Consider the following 16,816-nt stretch of genomic DNA (forward strand, 5'->3'; position numbering starts at 1 on the left):
AATGTTACTTATTAAGTATTTTGTGTGACATATCTCTGTGATTTAATTGCATAAAAATTCAAAGTTGAAAAATTGCGAAATTTTCATAATTTTCGCCAAATTTCCATTTTTTTCACAAATAAACGCAGGTACTATCAAATAATTTTTACCACTGACATGAAGTACAATATGTCCCGAGAAAACAATGTCAGAATCACTGGGATCCGTTGAAGCATTCCAGAGTTATATCCTCATAAAGGGACAGTGGTCACAATTGTAAAAATTGGCCCGGTCATTAACGTGCAAACCACCCTTGGGGGTAAAGGGGTTAAGTACCCTTAAGTATCGCCATTAAAAGGCCTCTTGGCAGTCATCAAGGAGATAAACCTCATATACTGATGTAGGGGGGGTGTGACCGGATGCTGAATGTGACCGACGCCTAGTCTGTGAGGGTTCCAAGCCACGAGACTGTCAGCAGCTCATGCCGGTTTCATAGAGTTTCTCAGCCGCCAAGGACTTTTTATTACGGCTGCTTCCCATTTCTGAAGCTGCTTTGAGAGGTACTGTAGCTGCCTCTCTTTTCACGGAGCTGTACTGAACGCTAGTTGATCCTGTCAGAGGAATCTGATTACTGCTTATCATCTACAATTACATGATTACCCGAGGGAAAAGTAAACAGACATCACCTCCTAGACTGCCGGACTTCTATCCAGGAGGCCAGACGGTACATGCGAGGGGAAAGGTAATCTCGGCTACTCCACCTAGAGAACCATACTTCCCGCAGGGTAGAAATGGGAGAAGCATTGCACCATCCCAGCACAATGAGAGCAGCAGTTGCAGCAGCAGCAGCTCAGCCCCATTTACAAAAGGGGATATGAATGAGTTTATAGCTACAGTGCGGGCATCACTAATAGAAGATTTGTATGAAATGCTAAATGAAATGAGGAAAGATGTGGATTCTCTGGGAGACAGAACAGCTCATATAGAGTCTAAAATGGGGGAATATACGACAACTATTAATGCCCTTGTGGACGAAAATGAGACTTTAAAAAGTGAGTTGTCTAAGGTGCATGACAAATTAAATGATTTAGAAGACAGGCCCAGAAGGCAGAACATTAGAGTTCGAGGTATCCCGGAGGACATAATAGATAAACAGCTGGCCCCTTTTATGTCAAGATTTTTGGCTGCGGTATTACCTGACTTTTCGCCCACAGAATTGGTTATTGAAAGGGTTCACAGGATTCCAAGACTAAGACACCTGGATTCTACATATCCTAGAGACACTTTGGTCATACAAGAAACAAGAAAGCCCCTTACACTTTCTACGGAATTTCAAGGGTTACAGGTAGTGTTGAGCATTCCGATACCGCAAGTATCGGGTATCGGCCGATACTTGCGGTATCGGAATTCCGATACCGAGATCCGATATTTTTGTGATATCGGGTATCGGTATTGAATCAATAGGGATGTGTAAAATAAAGAATTAAAATAAAAAATATTGATATGCTCACCTCTCCGGCGGCCCCTGGACTTCACACTGCTAACCGGGAGGCTTCTTTGTTTAAAAAGCATGCCTTTCGGACCTGTGAATGACGTCCCGGCTTCTGATTGGTCGCGTGCCGCCCATGTGACCGGCACGCGACCAATCAGAGGCCGCGACGTCATTCGCAGGTCCTCAATTCCTAGAATTAGCAGTTTTGTGAATGAGAATGACGTCGCGGCTTCTGATTGGCCGCGTGCCGGTCACATGGGCAGCATGCGGCCAATCAGAAGCCGCGACGTCATTCTCATTCACAAAACTGCTAATTCTAGGAATTGAGGACCTGCGAATGACGTCGCGGCCTCTGATTGGTCGCGTGCCGGTCACATGGGCGGCACGCGACCAATCAGAAGCCGGGACGTCATTCACAGGTCCGAAAGGCGCGCTTTTTAAACAAAGAAGCCTCCCAGTTAGCAGCGTGAAGTCCAGGGGCCGCCGGAGAGGTGAGCATATCAATATTTTTTATTTTAATTCTTTATTTTACACATCCCTATGGATCCCAGGGCCTGAAGGAGAGTTTCCTCTCCTTCAGACCCTGGGAACCATGAGAATACCTTCCGATACTTGATGTCCCATTGACTTGTATTGGTATCGGATATCGGTATCGGCGATATCCGATATTTTTCGGGTATCGGCCGATACTATCCGATACCGATACTTTCAAGTATCGGACGGTATCGCTCAACACTAGTTACAGGTGTATTTAGACTTATCTGCAGCTACATTGGCAAAGCGCAGAGAGTATGCACATGTATGCGCAGCCTTGAGAGATGCTAACATTAGATATAAATGGGGGTTTAATCCTGTGAAACTCTATATAATATATGAAGGAAATATAGTGGCCTGCGTCTCACCTAAATCAGCTGAGGAGAAACTAGCGGTGTGGAAAATCGCATGTGCCCCTGCTAGAGTGGAAAAAGGGAAGAAAGTAGTAAATGACTGGAATAAAGTTTAAAGTTTAAGTCTAAAGTGGCGAGAATATAGGCCTCGTGGCCGGTCCTCGAGACATTAACTGGAGACAAATTTTGTTTTCCAGACCCCAACAAGGCAAATGTTTTTTTTTCTCTGCCCGCTGCCCGAGGTACAGGGCCTCCCCTATGATACTTGTGATCAACCATAGGGCTCTGATTGTATGTCGGTTCTTTTTTTTTTGTTTATAAAAAAAAAATTTTCTTTTTTTTTTTCTTTTTTCTTTTTTTTTTTCTTTTATTTTTTTCTTTTCTTTTCTTTTTTTAATTTATTTTTTATTTTTTTTGCAGTCTGGGTCTGTGAGACGGAGATATCTGCTTGTTTTATAGCGTTGGATATTATAGATATTAGTGTATTTAATAGGATTAGTTCAAAGGGTAAGGAGGAGGAGGACTTTATAGCAGAAGATATATATATATATTGTAATGAGTATAAAAATTATGTCACTAAATGTTAAAGGCATGAATTCCCCTAGTAAAAGGAGCATGGTCTGGTCAGAGGTGTTAAAATCACAAGCAGAAATAATTTGTTTACAGGAGACACATCTGCTTGAAATAGATAATAGGAGATTTCACCATGATCAGTTTCCACATATTTTTTTTTCTAATAATACGGTCAAAAAATGTGGGGTCTGTATTATAATTAAGCATACAGTGGCATGTGAAGTGTTACAGACATATGTAGACTCAGAAAGGAGATTTTTGATTTTGTCCTGTACTTTAAATGGGATAATTCATACATTAGCGACAATATATGCTCCGAATAGGGGCCAAGGAAAATTTATTAGAAAGGTATTTAAAAAAATACAGGCAGTTGGAAAAGGAGGTAAAATAGTTTGTGGGGATTTTAATCTTCCTATGAGTAGAGAGATGGATAGCTCTCGAGGTGGTGAGCGGAGTCGAGGGGAGTTGAGACCATTAGCACTCGAATTTCACTATCATGATTATTGGAGATATGTTCAAGCATCAGAAAGAGATTATACTTTTTTCTCCCACCGACACCACTAGAGTTGAGCGACCTTGACCTTTTTAGAGTCGAGCCGGGTTTTGCGAAACCCGACTATGTCCAAAGTCGGGTCGAGTGAAATCGGCCGATTATGACGTAAAGTCGGGATCGACCAAAACACGAAACCCAATGCAAGTCAATGGGGCAGCATAGTCGGCAGTGAGTGGGGGCCAGGAAAACACCTAGAGTGCCCATTTTAATGTCAAAACCATCCATTCTTCTTAATGAAGCTTGTCAAGCGTAATTTACCTTAAAATAATTGGAAGGCATTTGAAATTGGGGGTCATTTGGCTAAAGTTGTGGGGGGTAGGGCTGGTTCAAGTAATTAGTGGGCCCAGTAAATCTGGACCACGTCACGGCAGTGGAGCAGGGAGAGGTAAGTATTTCAACTTTGCAAGTGCTGTGATCCTGAGCAAGCAGGGGGGGGCCCACTCGTTGGCATTGGCACTGGCACAGGGCCCCTCAAAGTACAGCGGTGTGTTTGCACGGCGGGGGCGCCTCCCACCGGCAGCAACACTTTTGCGTACTATGAGAGGCCCTGTGCCAGTGACGTCGCCAACTAGTATTCCTCCCCCCACCTGATGAAGGAACCTGCACTTTCATCTGCACCTTCCTCTTTGTCCCCGTGTAAGGTGGTATGGTATGCGGGAAGAGCAACCTGACTTTCAGCAGGGTCACAATGTTGTTGTGTAGCGTGCACGGGGAATGTTGCGTTATGGGTCAATGTACCAGCAGACTCATCTATCACTGGCTGGGCAATGGGCACGATGAAGTGGAAACACAGATATAGGCCCAAAGAAGAAAGTGGGCTAAATGCAGTTCAAAATTGGTAACACAGGAATAACCAGGGGGCATTGCAGTGGAGGACAACTGGAATGAGAGGCTGACACAGAGAGTAGGGCCAAATCAGTAAGTAGTCGAAATGCAGTTCAAAATTGGCAACCGTAGTAAACAGGCGGCACAGCTTTGTTCAGTGGAGGAGAACAGCAAGGAGTGGCAGACACCGATAGTAGGCCCCAACCCAACTAGTAGGCCAAATGCAGTCTAACATTAACAACTACTTAACGAGAGGCTGAAAATGGAATTTCAGGACAGGAAACCAGGAGAACAGCAAGGAGTGGCAGACACCGATAGTAGGCCCCAAACCAACTAGTACGCCAAATGCAGTTGTTCCATTTAACCACAATTTAATGAGAGCCTGAAGATAGAAGCTCAGGAAAGGCAACCTGGGGAACACCTTGGAGTGTAACACACCATCTCTCTCCACCCCATACCCATTTTGTAGGCCTAATGCTGTGTACTTTTCTACAACTACTAAACGAGAGTCGGAAGACCGAAGCAATGGCAAGGAAACCTGGGGAACACCTTGGAGTGTAACACACCATCTCTCTCCACCCCATACCCAATTTGTAGGCCTAATGCAGCCTACTTTCCGACACCTACTAAACGAGAGCATGAAGATCGAAGCTCAGGAAAGGCAACCTGGGGAACACCTTGGAGTGTAACACACCATCTCTCTCCACCCCATACCCATTTTTTAGGCCTAATGCAGTGTACTTTTCTACAACTACTAAACGAGAGTCGGAAGACCGAAGCAATGGCAAGGAAACCTGGGGAACACCTTGGAGTGTAACACACCATCTCTCTCCACCCCATTCCCCATTTTTTAGGCCTAATGCAGCCTACTTTCCGACACCTACTAAACGAGAGCATGAAGATCGAAGCTCAGGAAAGGCAACCTGGGGAACACCTTGGAGTGTAACACACCATCTCTCTCCACCCCATACCCATTTTGTAGGCCTAATGCTGTGTACTTTTCTACAACTACTAAACGAGAGTCGGAAGACCGAAGCAATGGCAAGGAAACCTGGGGAACACCTTGGAGTGTAACACACCATCTCTCTCCACCCCATACCCAATTTGTAGGCCTAATGCAGCCTACTTTCCGACACCTACTAAACGAGAGCATGAAGATCGAAGCTCAGGAAAGGCAACCTGGTGAAAACCTTGGAGTGTAACACAACCTGTCTCTACACCCCATACACAATTAGTAGGCCTAATGCAGCGTAGTTTCCAACAGCTACTAAACGAGAGCCGGAAGATCGAAGCTCAGGAAAGGCAACCTGGGGAACACCTTGGAGTGTAACACAACCTCTCTCTACACCACGGAAGGGCTGATTCTTAGGAAGGAAGGCTGTTGTAAATAAGCATTGCGCGTCCGAGGGTGATTATATCCTTATTCGGTATCTACTCACCCTCGGACGCGCCATGCTTCTTGATTTGTAATTAATGTTTATTTGCAATGTGCTTTTGACTTACTCAATTATTTTTTTAATTATTGATTTTATTAAATTAATAGTTTAACATCTTATTGGAAATAATTTAAAGGAGACGCGACAGGACAACACTCGGTGGATGCCATATATGTGTTAACAACTCCAAAAAACTTTCAGTTAACTTCTTGCAGGAGAAAGAAATTGTAGCTGTTGGACCTTTGTAGTACAGTTCCAGATATTTGTTGTGTGTTTGTTTTGATTGTTAAAATGTCTGCATTTGAGATCTCAACACGATCTTATTTTTTATAATCAAATTAATTTTTTAAATATTTTATTAGGTTGGTTCAAGGGGTACACGGGCCGCAGTAGACAGGTCAGTGGAGGCCTAGTGGAAGGAGGGACCACAGACAGGCATCGAAGGCCTAAAATAATAACACATGGCTGTAGGCAATTTTAAATTGGTTCCAGGGGTACACGGGCAGCAGTGCCCTGGTCAGTGTAGTAGTAGTTGAAAGAATGGACCGCAGACAGGCATCGAAGGCCTAAAATAAAAAAATTGGGCTGGCTGTAGGCAATTTTAAATTGGTTCCAGGGGTACACGGGCAGCAGTGGTGTGGTCAGTGGAGGCCTAGTGGAAGGAGTGACCACAGACAGGCATCGAAGGCCTAAAATATTAACACATGGCTGTAGTCAATTTTAAATTGGTTCCAGGGGTACTTGGGCAGCAGTGCCCTGGTCAGTGTAGTAGTAGTTGAAAGAATGGACCGCAGACAGGCATCGAAGGCCTAAAATAAAAAAATTGGGCTGGCTGTAGGCAATTTTAAATTGGTTCCAGGGGTACACGGGCAGCAGTGGTGTGGTCAGTGGAGGCCTAGTGGAAGGAGTGACCGCAGACAGGCATCGAAGGCCTAAAATAATAAAACATGGCTGTAGGCAATTTTAAATTGGTTCCAGGGGTACACGGGCAGCAGTGGTCTGGTCAGTGGAAGTCTAGTGGAAGGAGTGACCGCAGACAGGCTTCGAAGGCCTAACATAACAAACTTGGGCTGGCTGTAGGCACTTTTAAATTGGTTCCAGGGGTACATGGGCAGCAGTGTATGGTCAGTGGAAGTCTAGTGGAAGGAGTGACCGCAGACAGGCTTCCAAGGCCTAACATAACAAACTTGGGCTGGCTGTAGGCACTTTTAAATTGGTTCCAGGGGTACACGGGCAGCAGTGGTCTGGTCAGTGGAAGTCTAGTGGAAGGAGTGACCGCAGACAGGCTTCCAAGGCCTAACATAACAAACTTGGGCTGGCTGTAGGCACTTTTAAATTGGTTCCAGGGGTACACGGGCAGCAGTGGTCTGGTCAGTGGAAGTCTAGTGGAAGGAGTGACCGCAGACAGGCTTCGAAGGCCTAACATAACAAACTTGGGCTGGCTGTAGGCACTTTTAAATTGGTTCCAGGGGTACATGGGCAGCAGTGTATGGTCAGTGGAAGTCTAGTGGAAGGAGTGACCGCAGACAGGCTTCCAAGGCCTAACATAACAAACTTGGGCTGGCTGTAGGCACTTTTAAATTGGTTCCAGGGGTACACGGGCAGCAGTGGTCTGGTCAGTGGAAGTCTAGTGGAAGGAGTGACCGCAGACAGGCTTCCAAGGCCTAACATAACAAACTTGGGCTGGCTGTAGGCACTTTTAAATTGGTTCCAGGGGTACACGGGCAGCAGTGGTCTGGTCAGTGGAAGTCTAGTGGAAGGAGTGACCGCAGACAGGCTTCGAAGGCCTAACATAACAAACTTGGGCTGGCTGTAGGCACTTTTGAATTGGTTCCAGGGGTACATGGGCAGCAGTGGTCTGGTCAGTGGAAGTCTAGTGGAAGGAGTGACCGCAGACAGGCTTCCAAGGCCTAACATAACAAAATTGGGCTGGCTGTAGGCACTTTAAATTGGTTCCAGGGGTACATGGGCAGCAGTGTATGGTCAGTGGAAGTCTAGTGGAAGGAGTGACGGCAGACAGTCTTCGAAGGCCTAACATAACAAAATTGGGCTGACTATAGGCACTTTTAAATTGGTTCCAGGGTAACACGGCCAGCAGTGGCCTGGTCAGTGTAGTAGTTGTAGAAAGAAGGGACCGCAGACAGGCTTCGAAGGCCTAACATAACAAAAATGTCAAAACAATGGTATTGTCAGTGCCAGGCATTGAAGGATGTCAGCGCCTAGACTACACATTGGTGAAGCTGTGAGAGATAATTTTGCTAGTGGTAGAGCACTGTTTGAGCTGGGGGGGGGAACTGGCTTGTGGCCGGCGGTACAGGCACAGGGCCCTTCATATTACAACGGTGTGTCTGACGTTGGGTGCGCACCACCACCGCCAGAGACACTTTATTGTACTATGAGGGACCCAGTGGCAGTGCCGTCGACCAAAAGCGGCCACACCCACCTCTTCAGACAAACAGCACTCTCAAGGGTCCAAGCGCAAAGTGGCGATAGCACGGCCCCGTGTGGGGAGTTTGGCCATTTCGTGAGGTGGAAACATGTCGTATGCTGGACAATCAGGTGAAGAAAATTACGAGATTGGAAAAGTCATTCAGAATAGTCCACAGGCAAGACCTTTTCATAGGAAAGCTAGGTGTCAGCCGGGCAGGGTGGGGCAAAAGATTTTGAAATCCAGTTGTGGTTCATTTTAATGAAGGTTAGATCATCTACATTTTGGGTAGCCAGACGAGTCCTTTTTTCTGTTAGTATTGAACCTGCAGCACTGAATACTCTTTCTGATAGGACACTAGCTGCCGGGCAAGCAAGCTCCTGCAATGCATATTCTGCCAATTCTGGCCAGGTGTCTAATTTGGATGCCCAGTAATCAAATGGGAATGACGGTTGAGGGAGAACGTCGATAAGGGATGAAAAATAGTTTGTAACCATACTGGACAAATGTTGTCTCCTGTCACTTTGAATTGATGCTGCAGTACCTGTCCTGTCTGCGGTCATAGAAAAATCACTCCACAACCTGGTCAGAAAACCCCTCTGGCCAACGCCACTTCTGATTTCTGCCCCTCTAACACCTCTGGTCTGCTGGCCCCTGGAGCTCGTGTGAGAACGATCACGGGCGCTGTGTGCAGGGAATGCCAGAAGCAAACGGTCAACAAGAGTTGATTGTTTTGTTGCTAATATTAGTTCCAAGTTCTCATGTGGCATAATATTTTGCAATTTGCCTTTATAGCGAGGATCAAGGAGGCAGGCCAACCAGTAATCGTCATCGTTCATCATTTTTGTAATGCGTGTGTCCCTTTTGAGGATACGCAAGGCATAATCCGCCATGTGGGCCAAAGTTCCCGTTGTCAAATCTGCGGTTGTGCTTGGTTGAGGGGCAGTTGCAGGCAAATCTACGTCACTTGTGTCCCTCAAAAAACCAGAACCCGGCCTTGCCACGCCACCAATTTCCCGTGCCCCCGGGAAAGCTTCCTCATTAAAAATATACTCATCCCCATCATCCTCCTCATCCTCCACCTCCTCTTCGCCCGGTACCTCGTCATGTACACTGCCCTGACCAGACAATCGCTGACTGTCATCAAGGCTTTCCTCTTCCTCTGGTGCAGACGCCTGATCCTTTATGTGCGTCAAACTTTGCATCAGCAGACGCATTAGGGGGATGCTCATGCTTATTATGGCGTTGTCTGCACTAACCAGCCGTGTGCATTCCTCAAAACACTGAAGGACTTGACACATGTCTTGAATCTTCGACCACTGCACACCTGACAACTCCATGTCTGCCATCCTACTGCCTGCCCGTGTATGTGTATCCTCCCACAAAAACATAACAGCCCGCCTCTGTTCGCACAGTCTCTGAAGCATGTGCAGTGTTGAGTTCCACCTTGTTGCAACGTCTATGATTAGGCGATGCTGGGGAAGGTTCAAAGAACGCTGATAGGTCTGCATACGGCTGGAGTGTACAGGCGAACGGCGGATATGTGCGCAAAGTCCACGCACTTTGAGGAGCAGGTCGGATAACCCCGGATAACTTTTCAGGAAGCACTGCACCACCAGGTTTAAGGTGTGAGCCAGGCAAGGAATGTGTTTCAGTTGGGAAAGGGAGATGGCAGCCATGAAATTCCTTCCGTTATCACTCACTACCTTGCCTGCCTCAAGATCTACAGTGCCCAGCCACGACTGCGTTTCTTGCTGCAAGAACTCGGACAGAACTTCCGCGGTGTGTCTATTGTCGCCCAAACACTTCATAGCCAATACAGCCTGCTGACGTATGCCAGTAGCTGCCCCATAATGGGAGACCTGGTGTGCAACAGTGGCAGGTGCGGATGGAGTGTTTGTGCGACTGCGGTCTGTGGACGAGCTCTTGCTTCTGCAGGAGGACGAGGAGGAGGAGGAGGAGGAGGGGGTGCGAACGGCTACAGACAACTGTTTACTAGACCGTGGGCTAGGCAGAACTGTCCCAAACTTGCTGTCCCCTGTGGACCCTGAATCCACCACATTTACCCAGTGTGCCGTGATGGACACGTAACGTCCCTGGCCATGCCTACTGGTCCATGCATCTGTTGTCAGGTGCACCTTTGTGCTCACAGATTGCCTGAGTGCATGGACGATGCGCTCTTTAACATGCTGGTGGAGGGCTGGGATGGCTTTTCTGGAAAAAAAGTGTCGACTGGGTAGCTCGTAGCGTGGTACAGCGTAGTCCATCAGGTCTTTGAAAGCTTCGCTTTCAACTAACCGGTAGGGCATCATCTCTAACGAGATTAGTCTAGCTATGTGGGCGTTCAAACCCTGTGTACGCGGATGCGAGGCTAAGTACTTCCTTTTTCTAACCATAGTCTCATGTAGGGTGAGCTGGACTGGAGAGATGGAGATCGTGGAACTAGCGGGGGTGCCGGTGGACATGGCAGACTGAGAGACGGTGGGAGATGGTATTGTTGCCGCCGGTGCCCTAGATGCAGTGTTTCCTACTACGAAACTGGTGATTCCCTGACCCTGACTGCTTTGGCCTGGCAAAGATACCTGCACAGATACAGCAGGTGGTGCGCTAAATGGTGGTCCTACACTGCCGGAAGGGATGTTGCGTTGATGACTAGCTTCATTGGCCGAGGGTGCAACAACCTTAAGGGACGTTTGGTAGTTAGTCCAAGCTTTCAAATGCATGGTGGTTAAATGTCTATGCATGCAACTAGTATTGAGACTTTTCAGATTCTGACCTCTGCTTAAGGAAGTAGAACATTTTTGACAGATGACTTTGCGCTGATCAATTGGATGTTGTTTAAAAAAATGCCAGACTGCACTCTTTCTAGCATCGGATACCTTTTCAGGCATTGCAGACTGAGCTTTAACCGGATGGCCACGCTGTCCTCCACCAGGTTTTGGCTTTGCCACGCGTTTTGGGCAAGATACGGGCCCGGCAGATGGAACCTGTGGCGATGTTGATGCCTGCTGCGGCCCCTCCTCCTCCTCTGCTTCAGAACTGCTGCCGCCTGCACCCTGTTCCCCCAATGGCTGCCAATCGGGGTCAAGAACTGGGTCATCTAATAACTCTTCTTGTACCTCCTGCGCAACTTCGTCTGTGTCACCGTGTCGTTCGGTGGTATAGCGTTCGTGATGGGGCAACATAGTCTCATCAGGGTCTGATTCTTGATCAGCACCCTGCGAGGGCAATGTTGTGGTCTGAGTCAAAGGACCAGCATAGTAGTCTGGCTGTGGCTGTGCGTCAGTGCACTCCATGTCAGATTCAATTTGTAATGGGCATGGACTGTTAACTGCTTCACTTTCTAAGCCAGGGACGGTATGTGTAAAGAGCTCCATGGAGTAACCCGTTGTGTCGCCTGCTGCATTCTTCTCTGTTGTTGTTTTTGCTGAAGAGGACAAGGAAGTGACTTGTCCCTGACCGTGAACATCCACTAACGACGCGCTGCTTTTACTTTTACCAGTTTCACGAGAGGAGGCAAAAGAGCTAGAGGCTGAGTCAGCAAGATAAGCCAAAACTTGCTCTTGCTGCTCCGGCTTTAAAAGCGGTTTTCCTAATCCCAGAAAAGGGAGCGTTCGAGGCCTTGTGTAGCCGGACGACGAACCTGGCTCCACAGCTCCAGACTTAGGTGCAATATTTTTTTCCCCACGACCACCTGATGCTCCACCACTACCACTACCCTCATTACCAGCTGACAATGAACGCCCCCGGCCACGACCTCTTCCACTAGACTTCCTCATTGTTTTAAAAACGTAACCAAACTAACGTTATTTGTTGCAGTCACACAACTTACACGGTGAGCTATAACTTCAGTATGATTTAGCTACCCCTTTACAGGTTGGTGAGACCACAGCGAAAATCAGGCCCAATGTTACACACTCTTTTTTTGGTGGCTGCAAATTAGAGAGATGCCCCACACGCAGGACTGTCACTGAAGCACAAATGTTAATATTAATGTCACACTATTATTTTTTTTTTATTTTTATTTTTTTCAGGAACACTTTAGAAACCCCCCCCAAAAAAAAACATTGATTTTTGCAGGGAGAATTTAGAAAACAAATGTAACAAACTATATGCTTTCTATGGGCCACTGAGTGAGAGATGACGCACACAGGAATCAGGAGTGGCACACAAGCCCAGAGGCCAATATTTTTCTACCAATGATTGATGGAGTTATTTTCTCTGGTAGATTTTGGAACCCAAATCAAGGAAAAAAAATATAGGCTTTCTATGGACCACAATTGGAGAGAGAGAGAGAGAGAGAGATGGCACACCCAGGAGTCAAGACTGGCACACAAGCAGAAAGGCCAATATTAATCTCCCACTGTTTTTTTTTTTTTTTTTCAGGGAGACTTTAGAAAAAAAAATAATAAAAAAAATATGATTTTATCAGGAAGAATTTAGAAACCAAATAAAATAAAATGATTTTTTCAGGGAGAATTTATAAAACAAATAAAACCAAAAATAGGCGTTCTATGGCCCACTGACTGAGAGATGACGCACCCAGGAGTCAAGACTGGCACACAAGCAGAAAGGCCAATATTAATCTCCCACTGTTTTTTTTTTTTTTTTTTTTTTTTTCAGGGAGACTTTAGAAAAAAAAATAATAAAAAAAATATGATTTTATCAGGAAGAATTTAGAAACCAAATAAAATAAAATGATTTTTTCAGGGAGAATTTATAAAACAAATAAAACCAAAAATAGGCGTTCTATGGCCCACTGACTGAGAGATGACGCACACAGGAATCAGGAGTGGCACACAAGCCCAGAGGCCAATATTTTTCTACCAATGATTGATGGAGTTATTTTCTCTGGTAGATTTTGGAACCCAAATCAAGGAAAAAAAATATAGGCTTTCTATGGACCACAATTGGAGAGAGAGAGAGAGAGAGAGAGAGAGAGAGAGAGAGAGATGGCACACCCAGGAGTCAAGACTGGCACACAAGCAGAAAGGCCAATATTAATCTCCCACTGTTTTTTTTGGTTGTTTTTTTTTTTTTTTTTCAGGGAGACTTTAGAAAAAAAAATAATAAAAAAAATATGATTTTATCAGGAAGAATTTAGAAACCAAATAAAATAAAATGATTTTTTCAGGGAGAATTTATAAAACAAATAAAACCAAAAATAGGCGTTCTATGGCCCACTGACTGAGAGATGACGCACCCAGGAGTCAAGACTGGCACACAAGCAGAAAGGCCAATATTAATCTCCCACTGTTTTTTTTTTTTTTTTCAGGGAGACTTTAGAAAAAAAAATAATAAAAAAAATATGATTTTGTCAGGAAGAATTTAGAAACCAAATAAAATAAAATGATTTTTTCAGGGAGAATTTAGAAAACAAATAAAACCAAAAATAGGCGTTCTATGGCCCACTGACTAAGAGAGAGAGAGAGAGATGGAACGCTTAGTACTGGCACACAAGCCCAAAGGGCAATATTAATCTCCCTTTTTTTTTCCAGGGAGAATTTCTAAAACCCCCCCAAAAAAAAAAATAGGCTTTCTATGGCCCACTATTTGTGAGAGAGATGGGACGCTCAGGACTGGCACAGATGGCACGCTCAGGACTGGCACAGAAGCCCAGAGGCCAATATTAATCTCCCTTTTTGTCTGGGAGAATTTATAAAACCAAAAAAATATTTAAATAGGCTTTCTATGGCCCACTATTTGTGAGAGAGATGGCACGCTCAGGACTGGCACAGATGGCACGCTCACAACTGGCACACAAGCCCAGAGGCCAATATTAATCTCCCTTTTTTCAGGGAAAATTTATAAAACCAAAAAAAAAATAAAATAGGCTTTCTATGGCCCACTATTTGTGAGAGAGATGGCACGCTCAGGACTGGCACAGATGGCACGCTCACAACTGGCACACAAGCCCAGAGGCCAATATTAATCTCCCTTTTTTCAGGGAAAATTTATAAAACAAAAAAAAAAAATTAAATAGGCTTTCTATGGCCCACTATTTGTGAGAGAGATGGCACGCTCAGGACTGGCACAGATGGCACGCTCACAACTGGCACACAAGCCCAGAGGCCAATATTAATCTCCCTTTTTTTCAGGGAGAATTTATAAAACCAAAAAAAAAATTAAATAGGCTTTCTATGGCCCACTATTTGTGAGAGAGATGGCACGCTCAGGGCTGGCACAGATGGCACGCTCAGGACTGGCACACAAGCCCAGAGGCCAATATTAATCTCCCTTTTTTTCAGGGAGAATTTATAAAACCCCCAAAAAAATAAAATAGGCTTTCTATGGCCCACTATTTGTGAGAGAGATGGCACACTCAGGACTGGCACACAAGCCCAAAGGCCAATATTAATCTCCCACTGTATTTTTATCAGGGAGAATTTATACACCCCACAAAAAAAAATACAGAAAAATGAAAAGGCTTTCTATGGCCCACTATGTGAGAGAGATGGCACACACAGGGATGGCACTCTAGCAGAAATGCCAAATTGCCAATCTTAATCTCCCACCAAAAAAAAAAAAAAAAAAAACACAGGGAATGTCCTACAATTACTATCTCCCTGCCTGCAGTAATCTCAGCCAGGTATGGCAGGCAGCTACTATCTCCCTGCCTGCAGTAATCTCAGCCAGGTATGGCAGGCAGCAATAAGGAGTGGACTGATGCACAAATGAAATAAAAAGTGTGGACAAACAAAAAAGATAGCTGTGCAGAAAGGAAGGAACAAGAGGATTTGTGCTTTGAAAAAAGCAGTTGGTTTGCACAGCGGCGTACACACAGCAATGCAGCTATCAGGGAGCCTTCTAGGGCAGCCCAATGAGCTACAGCGCTGAGGGGAAAAAAAAAAAAAAAAACTTCCACTGTCCCTGCACACCGAGGGTGGTGTTGGACAGTGCAAATCGCTGCAGCACAAGCGGTTTTGTGGTTAATGGACCCTGCCTAACGCTATCCCTGCTTCTGACGAAGCGGCAGCAACCTCTCCCTAAGCTCAGATCAGCAGCAGTAAGATGGCGGTCGGCGGGAACGCCTCTTTATAGCCCCTGTGACGTCGCAGACAGCAAGCCAATCACTGCAATGCCCTTCTCTAAGATGGTGGGGACCAGGACCTATGTCATCACGCTGCCCACACTCTGCGTTTACCTTCATTGGCTGAGAAATGGCGCTTTTCGCGTCATTGAAACGCGACTTTGGCGCGAAAGTCGCGTGCCGCATGGCCGACCCCGCACAAACCCCCGACTTAGCCAAAAGTCGGCGACTTTTGAAAATGTTCGACCCGTTTCGCTCAACCCTAGACACCACACATACAGCAGAATAGATTATTTCTTGGTGGATGATAACATTTTATTAAGGAGTAAGGAAGCAAGGATTGGTTTGATAACATGGTCGGATCATGCTCCTATTTATCTTAAGATCTCATTGTCTCACCAACAAGCGCCAATATTCAGGTGGCGCATGAATGAGGAAATGCTCCTGAATGAAAGGGTATCTTCGATAGTAGGTTCTGCAGTAAGGGAATATTTTGACCAAAATGATAATGGGGAGATCAATGATGAAACATTGTGGATGGCACATAAAGCGGTCATAAGGGGGGTGTTTTTACAACAAGCTTCTATTCTGAAACAAGGAAAGGAGAAGGAGAAAAGAGAACTTCTGGGCAGATTGCAAACCTTAGAATCTATTAACAAGAAGGCGGTCACTCCTTCAATCACTGCTGAAATATTTTCAATCAGATTTAAATTACGAGATTCAATGCTGTCTGCGTATGCACATAACATGCGTAAATTAAAAATGAAGTGGTATTCTGCTGGGGATAAAGGGGGGGGTCCTCCTTGCTCGAAAAATAAAAAAAAGAGAGTTAAAAAATAGGATTGAATATATTTTGAAGTCAGATGGGTCATATGTGAGAATCCCTATGGGAATAGCTGAAGAATTTGTTAAATATTATATAAAGCTGTATAATCTGGGGAGTGACCTGGGGATCCCACAACCCTCGATGCAGGGAATAAAAAATTATCTCGGATCTGTGAATCTCCCTAAGATTTCAGATGAGCAATTGAGCTATTTGAATGCTCCCTTCACAAAAGAAGAAATTATTTCGATCATAAAACAATCTAAAAGGGCTAGCGCTCCTGGGCCGGATGGATTTCCTAACTATTATTACCAAATTTTTCAGGAGGAGTTGGTTCCTTTTATGTTGAGAATATTTTCGAGGTGGAGGGATGAGGGGTCAATCGAGAAAGTTAATTTGGAGGCTAATATTATTACTTTACCGAAACCCGCCAAAACACCCACAACCCCAGAAAATTTTAGACCTATAGCTCTCTTGAACACCGATATAAAATTTTTTACTAAAATGTTAGCCTCACGTTTAAATCAGATCATTCCAGATCTGGTCTCATCAGACCAGGTAGGGTTTGTGAGGGGTAGAGAGGCGAAAGATGGAATACGCCGAATGATAGACCTAGTTCGGATTGCGGAGCTGTCTGGCTTCCCCAGTGCATTCCTGTCATTGGACGCAGAGAAGGCCTTTGACAGGGTGCACTGGGGTTATGTCCGGGCAGTTTTGGAAAAATTTGGGTTGGGAGGATCAATTCTCGCAGCTATTTTAGCTATATATGCGGCCCCTTTGGCGAGAGTGT

Source organism: Ranitomeya imitator, chromosome 4, assembly GCF_032444005.1.
Source record: "Ranitomeya imitator isolate aRanImi1 chromosome 4, aRanImi1.pri, whole genome shotgun sequence".
Taxonomy (NCBI): domain Eukaryota; kingdom Metazoa; phylum Chordata; class Amphibia; order Anura; family Dendrobatidae; genus Ranitomeya; species Ranitomeya imitator.